This window comes from Mesoplodon densirostris, chromosome 18 (assembly GCF_025265405.1).
Source record: "Mesoplodon densirostris isolate mMesDen1 chromosome 18, mMesDen1 primary haplotype, whole genome shotgun sequence".
Lineage (NCBI taxonomy): Eukaryota > Metazoa > Chordata > Mammalia > Artiodactyla > Ziphiidae > Mesoplodon > Mesoplodon densirostris.
Genome location: NC_082678.1, coordinates 60717462 through 60739733, shown reverse-complemented (window position 1 = coordinate 60739733; position 22272 = coordinate 60717462). Strand labels below are relative to the sequence as shown.

Below are 22272 nucleotides of genomic sequence, written 5' to 3'. Positions count from 1 at the left end.
ACCAACAATGGCACATGGAAATGACTGAACGGGAGCATCTGGGCCGCCAAGGGCTTCTAGAAGCCTTGCTCCAAAGCTGTCCAACTCTCCAAATCTCCCAGAGGTATGTCAGGGGGCCACTCCCCACCCATCCAAAGGAGAGCCTCATGGTCTCAGTCCAAATACTGTTTGCTCTCAAAAAAGCACGGCACACCTTCTTGCTACCAAGGTGGGATTCCTCCAGAGGGCAATGGGGCATTCTGTAAGCTAAACGGTAATAATGCAACATAGGCATTTGACAAATATTACCTCATCTAATTTCACAACTACCCTATGAGGTAAGTACTATCCTTGTCCCGACTTTACAGATGGGGAGACTGAGGCTTAGAGGAGATAATTAATTTACCCAAGTTCAACAAGCCAGCAAGCAGCAGAGGAACGATTCAGACCCCTGCACCCTGACTCCAAAACCTGCCACTTGGATATTCTAGTACACTAGTAACAAGCCTTGTGGAGCTTCTTAGCCAAGGGTCCTTGAGGTTTCAATGAGGTCCAGGGATCTCCCCCCAACGACATCAAATGCACAATTTAATGTGTTTGGGTGTGCATACACTCCTCAGGGTGAAGGAGGGTGTCAAAGTTCTCTTTAGATTATCAGAGGGGTCTGGAACCCAAAAAGAGGTTAACACACATGGGCCAGCGAGGTGATACCCCAATCAATGCTTGCTAAGTTGACTCCAGAACACAGACCTTCTAACTGGAGTCCTCTACTGTTTCACTTCACCTCCTTGTTCTGATGACACATCCAAGCGGGAAGCTGAATTTCTCCGCAAAGAGACGATGCACGGGCAGTTTAGAATTAGGCAACTTAGCACTGAAAATCCACCCGGCCTGCTTGGGAGAGGGTATCCAAGAGATACACTGTGGGGGAGGAGAGGGAAGAGTTAACAGTCCGGCCCTGCGGGTGATAAGGGATTTCCTACCCACTGCTTATGACTTCTTTCCACCGCTGCAAAACAAGTTCCAACATTGTCCCAATTCTGATCCTTGGTTTTGCTTGGATTCACATAGAGGAAAATACATTACCAGCAGCCCCAAACTATCAGAAATTCACAGGGGGAAGAAAGTTTCTGTTCCAAGCTAATTTTCTACACTTTTAAAGACAGCTGTCTGTCTGAAAGCAATGGTATTCCTTAACTGGAGCCACTGTCCTCATTTTCAGAAGCTCCAAGACAGCAAACAGTAACAATGCCGCTGCTGCTGCTGCTTCTGCTGCCCACAACTGACAGCCGGTATTACCAAGCACGCATGCTGTGCTTCACCCACGCTTACCTCATTTAACCCTAACTCCAGCCCTATGAGGCAAAGGCATTATTATCTCTGACTTACAGATGACAAAATTAAGACTCAGAGAGGCTAAACAGCTGCCCAAGAACACACAGCAAGTTAAGTGACAGAACCAAACCCAAGTCTATGTGACCCAAAGATGGGGCCACTTAAAGCAGGTCTGCAGACCATTCAGAAACTGTTAGTCGTGGGTCCTTGGCAAGATACACACAGGAAAAGAGAGTAAGTAAGGATTTAGAGACGTTTCTAGCAATTTGATATTGCTACCACATTCAAGCATGCGACGGCAGACTTGCCTCTTTGAATAGGGAAAGCACATAGACCAGTTAAGACTTGTGCAGAGGGTCATGCTCATCGGGCCACATATCCGTCCCCCAAAGAATGAAATAAACCACCTGTCCTTCACCTCAGAGTTTGAGAAGCACTGTCCTAAAGCGCTCTGCAAAGACGGGCATCTGTGCCACTCAAATGAGGCCACCCCCGCAGTTGTCCCCCTCGGCGAGCAGTCTCCTAGCAAGGCACTCCTCAGGCTTTTGCGTGCCCACAGACCACCTGGGCCTCTTGTTAAAATGCAGACTGACTTAGGCAGCCCGAGGTGGGGCCCAAGACTCTCCACTTCTCACCCGGTGGCGTGGGTGCTGCTGGTCTGGGGACCCGACTTCGAGGAACAAGCTTCTAACGGCACATCACACAGGGGCAGATAAGGCAGGTTCCAGAAACTCCACCGGACAAAGGCAGCCAGAGCCCAGCAAAGGGCCCAAGAACAGGCTCTCCCCCCGGGACTGGCTGTGAGGGGAGCAGAAAGCCCTGCATGGGACCGGGTTCCTATCACAGGCAGCCCCAGCAACACAGCTTTCCCACCCCAACCTGAGCCCGGGACACCAGGGGCCCTTTTTTCCTGAGTTGCAGAAACAGGGCCTTAAGGGCAGAGAAGAGCGGCTCTGAAGCATTTGCTACCTATAACCAGACCCGAGAAGAGGAGGTGTTCTGATTAAACTGTGCTTCCTGCCTCAGCTCTGCTCAGGCCACCCTGCAGCTGGATCTCGGCCAGTGATGCCCTGGGAGGATTACCACACACGCGTGTTTGGGTCATCCCAGGAGGGCAGAAATGGCTCCTCAGTGGCCACTCCTGTGGCCAGAAAGGGCCACGAGCAGGGGAACTCCAAGGGGAAATGGTTCCCACCTCCTTCAGGTTACCTGTCTTATTCCCTGGAAGCTCTTGACCGTAGAGACTTTCCTCCTCATTACCAATCTGTCTCTCCTAATTCAACTTATGGCCCAAGGACTGAAGGACCATGTACTTATTAAAGGGGCAATTCACAGTAAAAGGCTCAGATCTCCCACTCATTCAGGGATTCACTGTTTCATTCAAAAATATTTATGGGGCAACTGTCATGTGTCAGGTACCATGATGGACTCGAAAGACGAGGGACACTTCCTCACTCTTCTCTAAGAAGTAGGGAATAAATGACCGAAGGGGCCATGAAGCCAAGCCATTAACTAAGGCAAGGGGCACTGCGTCTTCCTGGAGCCAGAGGGAAGGCGAGCTTCTGCACAGTAGCTTTCACATATGCATGGACTTAGGGAAAGTCAGTCCGAGGGTGGGGCTGGGCACTTGAGGCCGATGGTACCTGACGGGGGCTCCTTGACTTGACTCACAACAGGGCGCAGAAAGGCCTGAGGGTTACTGACACACACAGCAAACACAGAGGGGCTTGACGTCCAAACCAAAAGTGTCTGGACAAGACACAGACCCAACTCTGGGGAAAATCGGGCTGAAAATCCAACTCCGGATCTCAGCTGACTCTCATGAAACCACGAGGCTCTTTCTTCTTTGCGAAAGCAAACCACATTCTCCTACCTCCAAACCCTGCCATGTGCTATTTCCCTACAAGATGCTCTCACCAATGTCAGTAGTACTACCACCCTTAATTGTGATAGTCAAAAACATCCCCAGACACTGCCAATGTCTCCCAGGGGACAAAATCATCCCCATTTGCGAACACTGCCCTAGAGGGATGGCCGGAAACCCTGGCTGTGCGTGAGAAATACCTGGGGAGCTTCTAAAACTCACCCATGCCTGGGTCCCACCCCACACACATTCTGATTCTGGTCTAAGATTCTATACGTAAACAAGAATGTCTGTCACTTTACAGGCCCTTAATGTTGCTTTAATGTGCTGGTTGACTCATCCATTAGACTGACTCTCTCCAGAAGCATGAACTTCATCTTTTATTTCCCTCTCTCCACAAAGCTCCAGACAATGCTCCATGCAGTGCCTATTTTATGCTAATCAGAAGAGTCTGGAAAGTTCTTGAGCCCTCTCCACCCCCACTTCAAATGAAGAAGCCACTTCAAATGGCACCATCTCCCCCAGATGCAATAGTAGATGACAAGAAGAATCTACAACCTCCAAACCTCAAAAGCAGGAGGGAACACAGGAGATGGGGGCCGATGAGAATGCAGCCACCTGACTTTGGTCTCAGTGTCCACCCTCTGAATGAGTCCCCCTTCACGCTCTCCTGTGGGTGTGAGGACCATGTGCTAAATGGCCAAGACGCCCACCTATGTACACTCAAGCTTATTGATCCCCCACTTTTCTTGACCAGAATGCGGGCAGCAGCAGTAGAAACTCCAGTCTACCTGACTGAACGCTGTTTTCCTCTGGCTGACGGTGACTTGAAAAGAAATGCAGGCCCAGAATCAGCTCCTTTCTGAGCTGGAAAGGTTAGGATCTTTCCCCACACGTCGCTCAAGGATCCCCAGGGGGATCCGGAGAGCTGATTGGCAGAGGCCTGGCCAGAGTTAACAGTTAACTGATGTAGTCAAGTCTAGGTCCTGCCTCCGCATGTCCCCACACCTGAGGCTGCCCCTGCTGGCCACCTCTTCGGACAAGGCCAAAGAGGGACGGAGTGTCAAGGGAGAAGATCTGGCTATTAACCCCTAGCCGCCCGAAGTGGAAATGCATTCATCATTCACACAGTCATTAAGAAATGTATAGAGAATACCTTAAAAGTGATATAGGTGCTTAGAGAGCAGACATGCCATTCTTCCCAATTTTTAAACTTGAGTTAAAGACAAAATGAAGGGAGGGAAATCCAGCGGCCAAGCTCCCCCAAAGACAGCAAAGGCTATTCAAGCTCCCAAGATCAGCTTTCTCACTAAATGTCACTGGCTAATACATAAGAATGTAAATTGCCATTTGGTTACATGACACTGAACGAATGACTTAGTATTTTCTCTGATATTTTCTCATTTGCTATTCATTGCCCAGAGGATGAGTGAGTCTTAAAGACCTGCTTCAGGTGGCCCTGGCTAGCTTGCTAAAATCCGTCTAGGGCAGGGGTCCGCAAGCCCTGGGCCGCGGATCGGTAGCCATCCGCGCGGCCAGTTAGGCACCAGGCGGCACAGCAGGAGGTGAGCTGCGGGCGAGTGAGCTTCATCTGCGGCTCCCGATCCCTCGCACAACCGCCTGAACCATGCCCCAAACCCCCCAACCGTCTGTGGAAAAACTGCCTTCCACGAAACCGGTCCCTGGTGCCAAAAAGGTTGGGGACCGCTGGTCCAGGACACCGAGGCCTTCCATTCTTGGAGGCCAGCAGGATAGTGATTTTTTTTTTTTTTCCCCAAGCTTCCTTCCCTCCCGTCAATTACACACAGACACACACACCCTGTTGCCTGGAGACTGAACACATTCCTCATGCTTACGTTTCTTTTCATTCTCCAGAAGCAGGAGCTGTGGAAACTGGGGCCTCCAGGAAACAAGCCTGGGGCGGGGGAGGAGGGGACCCGGAGTGACACTTCCTCACCAACAGGCCACCCCCTCCCCGCTGCCCCCCTTTCCTCCTCGGGTCTGAAAAGCCCGGTGGCTGGAACTGAAGGGCTCCCACAGGGAACAAGGCCCCCTTTGAAAGCCCGTGTTGACCGCAGCCCGGCCGGGGTTGCCATGGCCACGGTCCTCCTGGCAGCCCGGAGCCGGCGCAGCGCCGGGACACCCGTCCTGACCCCCTCCCCGGGGCCCTGCGGGCCCCCCCGACACCCCGCTCCTGCACCCTGCAGCTGCTGGAAGCGCCGATTTCCCTCAAATCAGAAAACATCCTCCTAAAGGGGACGAAAGGGGATTAAGGCTCTCCCCGGAGCAGGCCGGCGGCGCCTCCAGGGCCCGGCCGTCTGCTCACGGGGACAGGGGCCCGCACGACCTCTTTTTGTCATTCATCCTCGCCGTGCCCGGGGCCCAGCGGCCGGGGAGGTCGGGAGGGGCCGGCTTGGGCTCGGCCCCTGAAGCCGCGGGCCGCCGGGACCCCGGGGCTGACGGCGGCAGCCGGGCCGCTGCAGCCTCGCCAGACCCACGTTCCTCCCGGTCCCTCCCACCGCCCCCCGCCCCACCTCCGAGAAGCCAGAGGGAGCTGGGCCTCTGAATAATTCAGCCCTCAAATTGCTCTGTGGTCGGAAGGGTTTCTTCATTTATTTTTTAACTCTCCAGGATCTGCAGTTTCACCACGGGAAGCACTTTAATCCCAAACGTGGATCTGGTTTGAGACCCAGGGCCTCCCAGGACTGCAGGGAAGGGGTCACTGAACTTCCAGAATCCAGCCACTCACCCACCCAGCGCCAGGGCTGGGAAGCGGCTGCAGGTGGGGAGGAGGGCACAGGCCTCCAGGGAGGAACTGAATCACTAGAAAGCCCCGAGCATCAGCCCCCCAGGCTGCCTCTAGTGGGCGATGCCCAGCGCCCCACCCCAGCTTCCCACCCTCCCTCCCCGCAGTCCTAATGTTCCTCTGACTCAAGAGGCCTGGAGCACACAGTGTTACCACACGGCCACAAGTCCCTGGCGTCGGCCAGCTCTGGCTTCCGTTAATCATGTTAGCTAATATTTTACTGAGCTTTCATTTCATATACCCCTCACAATAACCTAATGAGGTAGGTATTATGAATATCCTCATTTCACAGGTGAGGAAACAGACTGGAGGAGGTCAGGAAGTGTCCCCAGGTCATATAGCTAGCAAGTGGAGGAGGATTCACACCCAGCTGTCCCATTCCAGGCTCCAAGCCTTAATCCCCATGCTACACGGCCCATGCATAGGCTGCACACAGCATCCTCGAAGAGCAGAACGAGCTCAGCCAAAAAGGGGAAGAGCCTTGCCCGGAGTCCCACAGCCCACTGGGGCAGTGTCGGACGAGGACCGAAATGCCATCATCTGGGCGAACACCCTTTCCACGATCACAGTTTCAACGACCGAGGCATCCATGTTTACACAGGTGAAAGCGCTCCCTCTTTTACAATGTTACGGTCTAGTGGCCTATAATCGGAGCTTGACCCCTGGCGATGCCCCACGCTAGTCCTGTCCACTCCCTCCAGTCTCTGCTCCATGACCTTCCAACAAACAGCTCCCCCGCCTCCACCAAAACTTAAATCCTCTCCCACAGCATCATAATCTCCCCCATCCCCGTTCAGGGCAGTGCGATCTCCAAGATTCCCGACGAGAAATCCCACACCACCCTGCCCGCTCATATTTATGCAGCACTTTATAGTTCTCAAAGCTCTCTTACAGACATTATCCAGTTAACTCGACAACCCTTGAACTAGGTAAGCACCGGCACCTTTCTGAGGACTGCCCCCACCCCCATTCACAGGGGAAAGCCCCCAAGCCAGGTGGTACTATATGACCCTGTGTTCCTGATCACCACTGCTTGGACCAGCAGGAGACAGCTGACACAAAGGAACAATCAGATTCTCTCCTCAGGAATTTGAATCAAGGTTCTGAGATACAACTCAGTCTGATAGTTACTGGAAGGAGGATGGGTATATTTGGGGGCTGGGGACCCATGACATCCGGCACACATCCACAGACGCAGGGGCATCCTCCAGTTCCAGGCACTTGGGAGGCCAGCCGTATTTCCTGCCTTTGATTCCTCCATTCCCCTGTGGCTTCAAATAGCTCAAGCTGGCTTCTGTTACTTGCACTCAGTAGAGTCTGAACTAACAGATGGGTGGATAATTATCCTCCTTTTGCAGATGAGGAAAGAGGCTCACAAAGGTGGAGTGACTAAATGAATATCACATGACCAAAATGTAGTAAAGGAGAGCTTAAAACCCCTGCGACGTGACTCTCCTTCAGTGCCATCTCTTGCCTCCTTCCCTGGATTAAAGGAAGCGGCAGGTGCTCCCTTCTTGTTAGTGTTAAAAAAAAAAAATTATAACTGAGGATAAGTGATTAGGCTGGAGGCACTCCGGTGGATTAAAGCCAGAGACAAGAAATACAAAATCCTCTCCTTTGAAACCATGAAGACAACCCTTTGCTCCTCTATATTTCCCAGCCTCCTTTGCAGTTAGGTTGGAGCCATGTGACCAGTTCTTGACAAATTAAATGCACACAGAAGTAACAGGTGTCAGTTCCTTGCTAAGGCAGTTAAAAGCCAGGGGCTGGGGAACAGTGATGGCCCCATATTCCAGATGGTGTGGCTACAGGTGGGGAAGGGCTGTCTAACCCACGTCAGACTTTCTTTCTTTCTTTTTTTTTTTTTTGCGGTACGCAGGCCTCTCACTGTTGTGGCCTCTCCCGTTGTGGAGCACAGGCTCCAGATGCGCAGGCTCAGTGGCCATGGCTCACGGGCCCAGCCGCTCCGTGGCATGTGGGATCTTCCCGGACCGGGACACGAACCTGCGTCCCCTGCATGGGCAGGCGGACTCTCAACCACTGCACCACCAGGGAAGCCCCACGTCAGACTTTCCATGAGCACAAATGAACCCTAGATGGTATCAAGCCACTGGGATGTCAGGGTTTGATTATTACTGCAGCACAGTCTAGCTTCTCTCCTGAAAAACACCAATCATTCAACCAGGGCCCTTCAGCACATTTATCTGGTCTGCAGGGTGCTGTATTTGTTTGTCTAACATTCATTTGTTCAACAAATATTTCTAGAACATCAAGACTAGATGCTGTAACATGTCCATACAGCCAAGAGCACAGTAGTGAAAAGACCCAATCCCTCTGCTCAAGATGCGCCCTATCTGGTGACCCACAGGCCCTACCTTGGCCCTGAAAGGAGCAGTCCTACAGGTGTGAAAGCAGGACCTCCCACCCAGCCACTGGCTAAACTGAGCCCAGGAAAAGGTAAGCTTCCAGGAGGCAAAGGCAGCTTGTCCCAGCGACTCCGGGAGGGTAGCAGCCAAGCCTGAGTTCACACCAGGTTTTCACACCCTGGGCTCTACCAGCTCCCCTCCTGCCAGCCACGCGGCCACACACAAGTGCCTCCCTTGCCCTGGGCACAGAACAGAGGGGAGAGGGCATCAAGGAGGAGTCATCAAGAGAGCAGGTGGCTGGTAGAAAGCAGGAGCAGCAAAAGACGCGGCTCATCTGCCCTCACCCTCTTCTGCAGCAAGAGTTATCTCCTCTGGGCATTACACGCCTGCTTAATTTAGTTTGGCCCCCGAAGTCCCCAAGAGCTGAGCTTTCTTCCCCTGAGCCCATGTAGTTGAGGACGAGCCAGAGAAATCATCACTGTGTCTCTTTCTGCCGAAAGCTAGATGAGGAGAGAAGTGAGGCAGGGAGGGCCACCACATACAGCTGTGCGGGCTGTTCACTGCACAAGGTGCCCATCCATCCAAAGGGGCAAATGGGGCCGGAATCCAGCCTATGCTCTGCTTACCAAGCTGCATACCCTGGAGAAAGGGTCCCTTCGTCTAATTCACACAAAGGTGTCTGCTCTGTGCCGCGGCCCCAGAAGCACTGGAGCGGGGGCTTCTCCACAAGGAGCGAAGAAGTTTGGTGATGGGTCCGTGGGAATGTACTGTACTAGCCTCTCTCAGTCTGGAGTATATTTGAACATCTTTACAATAAAGTTTTAAAAAAACCCACACCCCACTCAGGAAGTGGCTGTATTACTTAGCATGTTACTTTACCCCTTAGGCCTCAGCCTTGGCCCCCGCATCTAAAAAGACAATAATCCCTGGCTCATGGTTTGGTACAGGACTAAGTTAAATGACTGAAGTGAAATGCTTGAAACGAGTGAGTCCTCTTACACATGGGGGCTGTTAGCGGTAGCTACTGCTGACGGCTGCGGCGAGAAGGAAAACGAGGCAAACTGGGGGCAGCGGAGAAAAGCAAGCGCTCCGGGGAAAGTTCGCCATGAAGCCAGAGGGTGTCTGAAAACACAGCCGCCGTATCACCATTCCTAAACCGGGCTTCCAGGGGGGCTGATCTGAGGGGGTTTTCTTGCAATCCCTCCCTCCCAGGTGGACTTTGAATTCCTCTGGGGACTCCAGCCTCGGCTCACACTCCAAGTGACAGTCCACAGAAAGGTCACAAAGAGGGGCTCAGAAAAGGATGTGTCCCCCAGCTTCCTCGCAAACTCAGAGACAAACAGGGCGGCTTCTGGGTGAGGCGGGGCAGGCAGGGAGTACTCACACCTGGAAGGCTCCTATCTGAGTTCTAAAGAGAACAAGAGGTCCCCAAAGATGTCCCAGGGGAGTCAGGCATTAGCACAGGGAGGGCCCCACCCCCTTCATGGGGTGGAGTCCAAGTGGCCATTCACGCCCCTAAAGGTCAAAAACTACGTTTGCAGTGTCTAGTTGTATGTGATGAATTTTTACATTATTATCTTCAAAATTATCACTGCTATGTATGAATTTCACCAGTGGTTTGCCGTTTAAAAATGACACCCCCCCCAATTTATTTCCCCTTAAGGCCTGTTCCTTCCCCAGAGCCTCACGGGGATGGAGAGGGCTGGAGGTGGGGTGGCACAAAGCTGGGAGCCCTTCCCAAATCCCCTGGGGGTATCTCACCCTTGGCTCGAGCCACCAAGACCCTCTGTGTCGGCCCGGCCTCTACCTTGGGACACCCACACAGAAGGCCTCTGGTTTCAGTCAAATGCCACCTCACTCCCTCGTGCTTTCTTTCTTCTTTTCCAAGATGAAAGCGAATAGGATGATTCATTCTCTTAAGTCAACTCATGAGAAGAAAGGAAGTCACCCGAGTTCCCAATTCTCTCTCCTTTGAACACCAGCCACTCCATGGCTCACCGCCATATGCATTTCATAGAAAAGCAATAACAAAGAAGAATTTCCACTAAAAAGCCCATCCTTCACCTTGCCTTTCATGTCTCAAGAATTTGCTATCTGTATCCATGGCAGTTAGTTCTAAGCTTCTGAAGCTGTCACAGCTGAGGGCTGAGTTGGGATGTAAAGACAGGCTTCCAAATAAAACGGGATAGGAGAGCAAAGAGACACATGGCCCTTAAATCCACAGCGCAGCCCCTCACGGCAGAGCGTAAAAATCCACCCAGAAAATGTCCTTCTCTGTCCCAAACTTAGAAACAGCTGTTTCCCTATAACTCCAAAAAAAGCTCTCATATGCTCCATCTCCTCATCCTTTCCAACACTGTGATCTGTACACTTAATCTACCTCCAGGCTCAGCTTAGCCCTCCCTCAGCTTGTCAAATAAGAAGAGGAACAGTCAAGGAGTAAGAAGTACAACACGACAACAAAGCCCTCTTGGAAACACCATCTACAGACTCAGCAGCCTGGCTTTCTGAGTTCAGATCCCAGCTCCTCGGTTACCTAATTGTGTGACCTTGGGCACGGTGACTTAACCCTCTGAGCCTCCGTCTCCTCATATGGAAAGTGGTAAATAATACTATACTTATACGGGGCTGAGTAAATAAATATATACTCTTAAAATGTACAGGAAGGTGACTGGCATGCAATAAACACGTAACAAAAATGTTATCATTATTAGACCCTCACAACCATCTAGTGCAACAGGGATTATTATTACCAGTTCTAGTTAACAGATGTGTTCAAAAGCCATTTGTTGCCGGGGTACAATAATAGATTAACCTCAAGAAAAGTACAAATTAAGACATTAAGTGATCTGCTCAGAACAACACAGATGACACAGTCCATACATGGCAGAGCTCAGCCTGGATCTCTCATCTTGGACTCCAAATCGCACACTCAGAAATTTCACACTTTAACACGCTCCCTTCCTCAGGCATGGAAATTTGAGAAGTCCCATGGATCAGCATCAAAAACAGAGTTCAATTCTATAAGCCCCAGAGAGTAGCAGTGTATCTCAAGGGAATGTTGCAGGATTTGCCAAACAAAATTAATTTCCATTTGTTTTCATATTCCAAGAAAATATACCAAAACGGCCTTATACCACCTCACCAAAGGTGTCAAAAGACCCCTCAAGGCCAAGGATCACACCCACCTCAACAATAGTTCAGGTTCCCTCGAGAGGCTCCCAGGCTGTCAGCAATTTGCAAAAAAGGTCAGCGCAATCATTTGGGAAGGCATTTGTGCAGGCCTGGCCTAAGACGTGTAGACTTCCACCAAGCCCGTCGTTTTTAAAACCATGCACTGTCTTCACCCTTGATAAATAGCAGCCAGGCTACAGAAATATTTCCATTACTCCCAAAAGCCTGCTTGCCACCACAACTCATTGAAATGGATGTTTCCAATTTGAGGAGAGCTCAACAAAAATATCGAGAAACACCCCAACCTTTCCAGCAGAGGTAACCATTCTGGCATGTAGGAAACCTCTGAACACTAGTAAAGGATGTTTGTGGACACAGATTATTTGGGAAACATATGCCCTCATGCCCAAAGTCTAACTATATCTAATACATGGATTGAGCCCATTTCTTCCAGCTCTATTATGAACGTTCATTCATTAGAAGATTTCTACACAAGTACTTTCATCAGTGCTCTTTGTGTATTTCAAGGCGGTGATGAAATCACCTTATGGCCATGCTGGAGAGAACTAGGAATAAAAAGAGTTTAGCACTGGAGCACTGGCTCTACCACTAACTAGCCACGTGATTTCATGAAATGATGATAATAACAATAATAATAACAGCAACAGCAGCAGGAGCAGCAGCTAACATTTATTGAGAGCTTACGATTTGCCAAGCACATGCTAAGGGCTTAATAAGTGATCCTCATTAGCAACCATTAGGGGATATTATTACTCCCATCGCATGGGTCAGGAAACTAAGACTCAGAGAGCTTGAGTAACTTGCCCCAAGAACATAGCAGCAACTAGCAAGGGTGGATTCAAACACAGGCAGTCTGACTTGCAGTTCTTAATTTCATACCATAGTTCTTTTCAAGGTGCTTAATGACCCAGGACCACAAATTCCTCTAGGAGCCATCTGGATGATCTTCGAAATCCTTTCTGGCTTTGAAATTCAGTGATTCTCTCTTTTAGAAATAAAATGAATTTATGACTTCGAGGAATAAAATGCGATGACGCTTTAGCACTGCTACGGTGGGATGAAACATCTGTGTCTGCCACACCCAGACCCGGTCAGGGGAGGAAAAGTGCTGATTTTCTAGGATAATGATGCCCTGTGAAACCACCAGGCTGGCCTCAAACCATCTCAGGAAAAACGACAGCTTGAAGACAGCGTCTTAGAAGATGCTCCAACTTGCAAAGGTCTGCAAGTTCCCAACTATCAGCTCTCAAACCTCCATTTGTCTTTTTTTTTTTTTTTTTTTTTTTAAGGAAACTCAAACGCAAGAAGACGCAAGTTTTACGGATACTGGTACAAGGTGTGTGTAGGCCTCGTGGCACACTTACACCTGGCTTTCCTCTCAGCTCTGCGCCTGCTCATGGAAAACGCACCTCATCCAGGTAATCCGTGTTTTACAGCTTCCCTACAACCTCCCAGCTCAGTAGTCCTGTAATTGTGCGGGGTTTTGCCCTGTGCACACCTGCTGCTATCTTCCTTCATACGCTGCCTCCCAGCCCACAGACACACACATGCTCAGTGGCCGCCTTGCCCGACTCCAGCTCCGATTCATCTTCCTCCTCCCCCTGCTCAGCACAGAGTTCCCTGCCCACCCGCCTTGCCACTAGTGGAAGCCAATGGTGAGACTCCCAGCTCACTTCTCTCGCTCGCCCTGGCTCCCGCGCGTGCTCTCTCTCTCTCTCACTCAGCTCCTGGCACAGCCTGAAACCGAAACTAACCTCAGACCTGAACGAAGTGAAATAACGATTTCCTACGTCTGATCACCCTACGCCTGATCACCCTACACGACCATAAAGAATCTTCTCCTCGGAGCTCCAGATCTAGCGTGTTGGTCGCCGGGGAAAAAACAGAGTTCTGCAGGTGCCTGCTAAGACGCGATGCTTCCTTAATGAATAGGCAGGAGGAAGCAAGAGATCCTCCACAGGGTTTTCTGCTGCTGCTGCTTTTCTTTAATTTGCACAAGTTAATTTAAATTCACCCCAGGAAGTAAAGTTCACCACCCAGTATTTTAAATTCATTTTCCAGCATCGGTTCATGTTTGGCTCATTCTTTAGCAGATTCTCTTCTGAGAGCAAGCCTTGCTCCCGTTGGAGATCTCTGCAGCCATCTTGCTTGCTACACAGCTTAGATGGCTAGACCACATGCTTTTCCTGAATTCGAAAAATGCAGCCTTTGCTTTCATGCTGGGAACAAAAACGACAACTACAACAAACAAACAAAAAGAGCAAGTCATCATAAATGAACATAAGGTCTGCCCTTGAAACCTTTCAAAGAATTATACGTTTTGGGAAAAATCCCAAACTGTTCTGTTCATCACTCTGGCCCCCAGCATGCTTTGGGATGCCTTTCTCTGTGGCTGGGGGCATCGTGTAATGATTCAGTTGTTGGCTTGGGCAAAACAGAATTGAAATGGTAAATGTACTGGCCCAACAAGTGTTTGGTAAAAGAGTAATAACTTGTGGATCGTCTGCTATTTACTCTTCATTCAACAAAGTTTACCGAAGGCCCTGTAGGTATGCCTGAAGCTCACCTAGGTGCTGGGCCAGGAGGGTGAATCAGATGACCGCTAGTTCCGACTGGGCCATTCTCAGAAACATCTTGTGAGTAGGAGCTGAAGCTTTTCTCTAGTGCTAAGAGCCAGACAAGCGGTCAGCTACTTGCAGGTCTCCTGCAGCCCTCTTCACGAGGCGTGGACTCCATCCAGTAGGGCTGCGGAGTGCCCCCAGAATGCATCCCCTCTGACAGGGATTGACACGGGGCAGCACACAGCTGTTGGGCAGATGTGGTTTGTGTCTTGGCTCATGAACTAATGAAGGAGCCACTTACGGTGATGGGCTTTCTTCAGTCACTTCAATGGGAAAAGGAGGGGTGAGGCCAGATGTGAGCAACATTCTAGCTCAAAAACTCCAGCTCCTTATCCCTTCCCGTCGCTGAGCAGACACAGATCTCGAGGGGCCTCTTCTTCATCTTCCTGTCTCCAGATGAAACCTCTCAAACCACAAAGACAAATGGAACTTGTTCCCATCTCTAAAGACCTTCGGGGATGGCCGTTCCCCTCCGCTCCTGTGTCACTTGTTCTCACATCTCGCATCCTATCTACAACACTGTCCTCAGACCTTCCTCGAGTCCTTCCTCTGCAGTTTACATTCATTTGCCTCTGGTTCTCCTTCTACGTACGGAGAGACAAGAGTGAATCACTGCGTTCTGAGCAACAACTCTTACAAGACTTTTATTTCTTCTTCCGCATGTTCACCGCAGGCAGTATAGGAGATGACTTTAAAAACCACAAAAGCATCAAGGTAGCCAAATAAGGCAAGGGCGTTGCAGGATCCAGAAAATTCGACCCTTGGTTCTACTCAGAATTCATGGAGTGGGAGAGCGATATACTCTGTGGTCAGATCAAAAGCCCATGAAGAGCTTCCCAGGTGGCGCAGTGGTTGAGAGTCCGCCTGCCGATGCAGGGGACACGGGTTCGTGTCCCGGTCTGGGAAGATCCCACATGCCGCGGAGCGGCTGGGCCCGTGAGCCGTGGCCGCTGAGCCTGCGCGTCCAGAGCCTGTGCTCCGCAACGGGAGAGGCCACAGCAGTGAGAGGTCCGTGTACCGCAAAAAAAGAAGCCCATGGGGCAGCAGCCACCTTTACCCTCACTCAGCTCAAGTGCCCCCTCCTGCAGGAAGCCCTCCCTGTCCAGCCCCTCTTCTGGCTGGAAAAGCATCCCCCTCTTCAGCGCTTCGCCTCAGGGCAGCATTTGCCATGGCAGCTGGAGTTCTAGGCTGACATGTGTATCCCCCCAACCAGACTACAGACTATAGCCATCTCCCAGGCAGGGGGCATGTCTTAGTGACCTTTGTACTCAGGGTCAGGCCCCAGGAGAATGTCTGGCACTTAGCCAGTGGTTCTCAGTAGGCTGTGCTAGGCGGAACCCTCCAGGCACGTCCCAATGATGCTCGAATGTTGCATTATCATCCCTTCACCCAGAGCACGTAACGCCTCCAATCCCCCCACCCAGCATCCCCGCGCGCCTCTCAGCCTTTGGCTCAGTAGGGGTCTCTCTGACACCTTCTCTAAGATGTAAGCTCTATAGCCAGGCCTCTTGGGTTCAAATCCTGGCTCTGCCAGTCTCTAGCCATGTGACCTTGGTCAAGTTACTTAACCTCTTATATCTCCATTTCTTCACTGAAAAATAGATATAATATCTCATAGGATCTTGTGAGGATGAAATGAGCTGATCCACAAGAAGCACTTGGAACAGGGTCTGACCCACAGCAAGTGCTCAGTGAGAGCCGGAATTATTATTTCCCAAGCCTATTGCTTCACAGAACCCCTGACCTGCCCCTGGCAGCTTCCACTCTTGACTGACATTGGGCCTGCCCTCCCCGCACTAGCCCCCTTCCTCCAGGCCCCTTCTGCCGGTTCCTCCAGGACCAATATTAGCATTAACATAAAAAGCCATTCAACCCTTTTTACTGATTATGATCCTCCCCACACCGCCCCCCACCACCAGCTTAGGGGGCAAATTCTCCAAAGAGAAGGGAGAGAGTTGATTCCACAGCAGAGCTACGAACTCCGGGTCATCCTGCCCCCAGCTATGTTTCTCTGTCACCCCTTGACATTTCAGCTCGTCATCTCCTCTCTGCTCAAAATTTAAGCCTCACCCTACCCCATGCCACCCCTCCAAAAGCCAGCCTCAGCCTCTAGTTTTTACCAAAGATCTTCCTTAGCAATAAGAAGCCTCAGAATATTAGCACCCCAGTGAAGAAATAATAATAATAATAGCAGCTTCTGTCTGGCATAGATCTCCTTTCATTTTTTCTAAAGCTGAGAAACTGAAGCATCTACAAAGTCATAGAGTAGATGGAGAGCTGGAATTGCAACCGGGAATATGTATGTAACTTCAGATCCTGCATTCTAAACCACTAAGCTATTATGGAAATGGGCACAGAGTGGCCAGATTGCCTCCTGGGGGTGGAGGTTAGAGGGATTTGGAAAGTTTTCATCCCACCAATCATTCCTCAGTGCATTTCACATTTTATGAAAAGGGAGTTTATGTTGACAGGCATTGTTACTCTATTTATTATTTATGACCTGTTTTAAAGATAAGAGCTATAGCTGCATTATTAGGAGTCCATTATATTACTCTGACTCATCAGAGATGCCTACTGGGAGGTTAAAAGCAGAGAGCATCAGAGAAGAACTGAGTGAGCCGACATAACCAGCATTCTAAACTCACCAACCTGTGGCAGCCGGTGTGGCGGCCGACAGACAAGTCCTGGCCACCGATGAATGTGAATCTCTAGTCACCACAACGGGACCCTTACACCCCACCAACACAACTTCCAAGTTCCAAGTCAGGGACCACTGGACCACAGTGTCTCCAAAGCCCTTTATGGTTCTCACTTCCTGTGAGTCTAAGAGCCAACAAAACGGAGACATCACCTCCTCCAGGCCACCTTGTATAGTCAGAGGTGATCCCTGTCTGACTCCCAGCTTCTTGCCCCCGCAAGCCTCCAGAATACACCTGCCTGTGTTGCTTATTGCCAGGATCGGGGAAAGCCATCAGGACAAAGTAAATGTAGGAAGCTCTGAAGGAACAAACTAGTCTGAGTGCTACCACGTGCTCCACACTGCTTGCTAGGCAAAGAAAAATCTCCATGAACTACCGTTGTCTGGGGGCACTCGAACCTAAGAAGGGCTTCTCAATACCAAGCAGAGAAGTCACAGACAGCAGACCCTACTAAAGGCTCTTCCAGATCCCCAAGTATAAATGCCACCAACACCTGAGCTGCAGCCCAGGGCCCAGTGAGCTTTGGCTAAGAAAGAAAAGGAAGGCCAGGTGTCCTGGGGGTGCACCGGGGTTGTGACAGCCATCCCCTCTGGCCCCGACGTGCCTATTCCAGAAGGATCTAAGGAACCTACAACACCTCGATCCTGGCCTGGAACAGCTCTGCCCAAAGACCTCCTCAAAAGGAGGACTGTCTTTCACACTTACACTCTCCACTGAAGCACCTTCTCCCACCTCAACCCCATGGCCCCAAGGAGCTGGGGCTATTAAAGCACCTGGCTCCTCTTCTGTTGAAACACCAGAATATCCATCCCTCACCCTAGTCCCTGTATTTACCTCTAATTCAACAGTTCTGTGGCCCTGGCCCAGTTAGTGCCCAGAGCCTTCTCACCACACAGACAGCAAAATCAGCCCCTGGAGAAGGGCCACCACATGGGCCCCCATCCTCTGGCTAGCTGAAGGGAGCTGGGATCTGGTCCAGAGTTTCCAGGTCTCCATGGCCACAGCCCAAAGTTGCATTGGAAGGTCATGAGAAAAGCCCTCTTGAGAGGTCTGCTCTCCGCACCCTGGGACTATTCACTGACCCGACACAAAGGAGGGAACTGTTCTGAATGGCCTAGGCTGGACCACAGACTCCAGATCAGGGGTCTCAACAGGGGCCCCAGTTCCAAGGGGCACAGTGACCTTCTGATACTGCATACAAAATGTGTCCTTACACACACGCACGTGTCAGAGGGAGGGAGGGGGCAGTTAGAGTTGTCACCGGATTCTCAAGGGGACCCATAACCCCAACTCTGGCCCCAAGCCCCTCCCCCCCACCCCATCATACCATCTCCCTAGACCATCCTAGCTGTCCAAGGTCTCTCTCCTATTTAAGGATGTGCCCAGGCCCGAGGCCCCACTCCTGATCCCTTCCAGCTGCAGAACGTGAGCTGGGGTGGGGTCCCCCACACACCCTCCAGCTTCCTGGTGACCTAAGCCAGGTTTCTCTCTCCAGCCCAGGGATGCCATCCTCCATTCAAACTGAGGTTCCAAAGGCCTCGACTGCCAACAACAACAGAGAGGGACCCATTTCACACTTGATCCCAAGGGGGCCAAATCTCATGGTGACACAACTTCCTTCATGAGAGGATTTCTGGTGTCCCTCATCTCCTTCAGGCACACCTGGCCAGCTCCACCCAGGCTGTAAAGATGAGCATGCCTGGCAAAGAAAAGGAATGAGAGGCCCAAGCACCTCCCTGAGTCCCTTCTCGCGAGCCGGGTGGCTCAGGGTGCTGCAGGATAACTAACAGGAAGGCCTCCTCCCCGTGCTCAGCGATGCTCCTGCCTGAGGGTCAGGTGGGGAGTGAGGTCTTGTATCCTCTATCACATCTAGGACAACTTAATAAATTCCCAGTCACCCTCCACTCTCACCACAAAAAGGAAAATCTAAAACCTCCCTCCACTTAAATCAAATTCCTCTCCAGGAATTTCATTTCTTGGAACTAAACTTCTTTTAACGGGAAAAGAAACGGGCAAGCCCGTGCTAGGTGTAAGACAACAATGCAACCAGAAAATGAAGAGGAAAGAGAGAATTAGCGCCGACACCAACCCCCTTGGAGCTTAAGAGCCCCGGGCACTTAGGGCCGGGGGGCGGGGGGAGCAGGGGCGGGGACAGTGCCTGGTGAACTTTCCCTGGCCGAGCCACGAGAGATGCAGCTCCCAGGGGACCGGGTGGAACCAGAAAAAGCCGAGCCGACCTGTGACATCGGCGGGGACGGGAAGCGAACCTCCCCTTTTCCTAAAAGGACCTCTGGCCCCGGCAGGCGCCCCCCGCCCCCCGCCCCCCCCGCGGCCAGCCGTCGCCAAGCAGCCAGCGGCCCCCCCACCCCCAATCCGGCCCGGGCCAAGCGGGGAGGGGCGCCCACACACACAAGGGGGAGCGGCCGGGGAAGGGGCTCCGGGCGGCGCCGGCTCGCCGAGGCCTCGCTCGCTTTCCCCGCGCTGCCCGCCCGCGACCACCCCTCTCCCCGCGCGCCCCGCTCCCAGCCCCGAGGTGCCCGCTCGCCCCGCGCGCCTGCGGCCCGGGAGGAGGCGGCGGCTCGGGAAGGATGCGGGGCCGGACCCGCCGCACGAGGCTGGGGCGGCGCGGGCTCCCGGCAGCCGCGGCGGCCGCCCAGGGAATCAAACTCGCGCCCGCCCGGCCCTCCCGGCGGCGCCTCGGAGACCGGGCCCGGGAAGGTGGGGCCGGGCCGGGTCGGGGCCGCGCGCGGGCCGGGCGGCGCCGGCGGGGAGCGAAGGGAGGTCTTACCGAGCAGCCGCGCGCGCGTCCGCTCCCCGCGGGCCGGGGGCTGGGGGAGGGGCGCGATCCCGCGGCGGCGGCGGCGGCGGCGGCGGCGGCGGGCCGGGTGCGGCGGCGCGGCTGGGGCGCGGGAGGCGGGGAAAGCGAGGCGCGGCCGGCTTCCTAGCGGCGGGCGGCGCGAAATGCAGCTGTCCCTGCGCGGCCGCCGCGGGGCCACAAGTGGGGCTGCGCGGGGAGGAGCGGGCCGGGCGGCGGTCCCCAGACCCTCTCCGATGCAGACCCTTCGGAGAGAGGAGGGAAGCGGTATCGGGGTCCGCCAGTAACGCAGTCGCGGGGGCTGCCAGGCCAAGACGAGGGGGATCCCCGCCGGACCCCCGCAGCAGCCGCGGGGACTCCCGGCTGGCGGGCCGAAGGGCGTGAGCGGGGAGTCTCGGTCCCGAGCAGAGTGGGTGCGGGGCGTCCTGCCCCACCCTGCTCGGGGAGCGACGCCGGGAGGGAGACCAGAGACCTCGGCTGGGGGCGGGGGAGACCTAAGAGCCGGACTGCCCGAGAGGGTGCAGAATGTGGACGCGCATCTGAGACCTGGGACACCTGTAGTGGAGGGGAGGGAGCCCCCCCCCCCCCCGGGAGTAAGGGCTCAGGAAAGTAAACAAAATAAAAAGCTGAGGTCAAAGGAGATGGTGGGGAGGAGGTCAAGAAATCAAAGTAGTACCCAGTCACACCATCAGATGTCACCTGCCATCTCCCCATCTCCTCTCAAACATACCAGGTCACTTCAGGGGCGTCTGAGCGCTGAGATCTCCCACAGAAGAACTTGTTTAATAAATGGGAAATCAACTTTGGCTCTTCTTTTCCACGTGGTTTAGTTTCAGACTCCAACTGGGGGGTGGGTAGGGTGGGGCAGGTGGTGGGTGACCTGCCAAGCATCCAGCTTTGAAGAGGAGCTACCTAAGGAAGGGATCTGAGGCTGACGAAGGCCAGAGTGCAGTTCCAGCACCGCCCCCAGACAGCTTGCCAAGGCCTGCACCCTCCTCCTGGATAAGCGTGCCTTAGAGGCCCACTTGCCCATCTGGGTACAGATCTTAGGGTACAGCTCCCTCTCCCCTCCTCCCCTGAGGGCTTGCTGTCCCCTAGCCGGCTGAGACAAATCAATGTGCTCAGCCACAGAGACATCTGAAGGTAAAAACCACAAACCAGAGTGCCCCAGACACCCATGTGTTTCCATCATTTGCATGTCGAGGGTAAGTTTCTTCAGCAGGTTGGGAACCTGGGAGAGGGAGACACCTCAGAAGCACATCCTCTGGGGAGGCCCGGCAGTAACTAGCGCGTGGGGTTGAGCTCCAGGGCCAGTTTCCCAACCCCTCCCGGGGATCTCCTCTCTCCCACCCACCTGTCCCCAGGCCCCTTCACTTGGTGGTACATTCAGTTTGGGGGGCCCTTGAAACCCCAGGAGGTGGTCCCTAGACCCCAGGTTAAAGACCCTTAATCTGGAGGGACTGACCCATGCCTCCGTGCTGACTCCTGTCTCCTTTCCCAAAGTGGTAACCGAGAGCTCAGGATTTATCCTGCTCACTAGATTATGTTACACTTGCCCACAGTGCAGTTCATCTCTCACTTTTCTGCTTACTTGCAAGATCCCTCTGCAGTTTCTCTCCCTGTCACCTTGGCATTTGGGAGCTGGGAAAATGTACCTGCAAACTTGGAGATTTTGCTGTTTACACTGGGAGGCCAGTGCTCACAAAATCTTTTCCTGTATCACTCATATAGTCATCAAATGAAACCGATCACCGTAATGGACGCTCTTCCTTGAAGAACACTTCTTAGGCGTTGGTAACATACTCTTCCTCTCCGAGCTGTCTTCCTGGAAGCTTTTCCTCAGATGCCTTCCCTGCCTCTCACACCCCACTGGGTAACCTCGCTTGTTCCCACCACTGCATCTGAGCTGAATGTTCCCCAGGACCCCAGGCCAGCCCACCCTCCTGGGCTCCAGCCCCTCACATCCAGCTGCCTACAGAGGCTTTCCACCTGCAGGTCCCTTGGACACCCCAAATGCAAGGAGGCAAGAGGTCCGGAGCATTTCCTTCCCAAGCCTCCCCCACCCCAACCCTGGCTTCACAGCTGGAAACCTCAGTCCGAAGTGCCCCTTCCCCTGAAATCTACTGGTTATGGAGTCCTGTTCCTTCCTCCTCACTCTCCCCTTCCTTTGTTTCCCTGGCTCTACCCTGGTTTGGGCCCCTGTTGTCTATGCTCATCTCAGAGCTTGAGATGTCCCTTTGCTTTCAAGCCCAGGGCTCCTGTCTGCCTCGGGAAACTCCACCAGTTCTTTCTCTCCTCCCCTCACAGCCCGCCCCGCTTCATACCCACAAACACTACAAAATGTGCCCTGGTAAGACACCCGTACTCCAACCCTGCCCTACCCTCAGGCCATTGCCCTATTTCTCTCTTGCCCACTCATCAGAAGACTTCCTCTAAGAAGAAACCAACCTTCCATCCTCTCTCTGCTTCCTCAGTCCCCATCCAATCCTCGAAATCCAGCTTTCTTCCCCATCATAACAGAGACTCCTTTCCATAGGACGCACCAGCGGCTCCCAGTCATTTCAACCCACTGGCCTCCTCCCCACCTCACCC

General features: G+C 52.9%; 1 protein-coding gene across 3 annotated transcripts in view; it reads right to left on the bottom strand.

Annotated features, from left to right (window-relative positions):
* Positions 1 to 19733, bottom strand: part of CUEDC1 (CUE domain containing 1) — a 74889-nt gene extending 55156 nt beyond the window's left edge. For 2 of the 3 annotated variants that reach the window (XM_060082167.1, XM_060082169.1), the window contains exon 1: positions 19654 to 19725. The gene's annotated coding sequence lies outside the window, so the exon portion shown is untranslated. Of the gene's footprint in view, positions 1 to 19653 lie in introns of all 3 variants that reach the window. The other variant, XM_060082168.1, reaches the window with a different exon arrangement.
* Positions 19734 to 22272: the final 2539 nt, after the last annotated feature.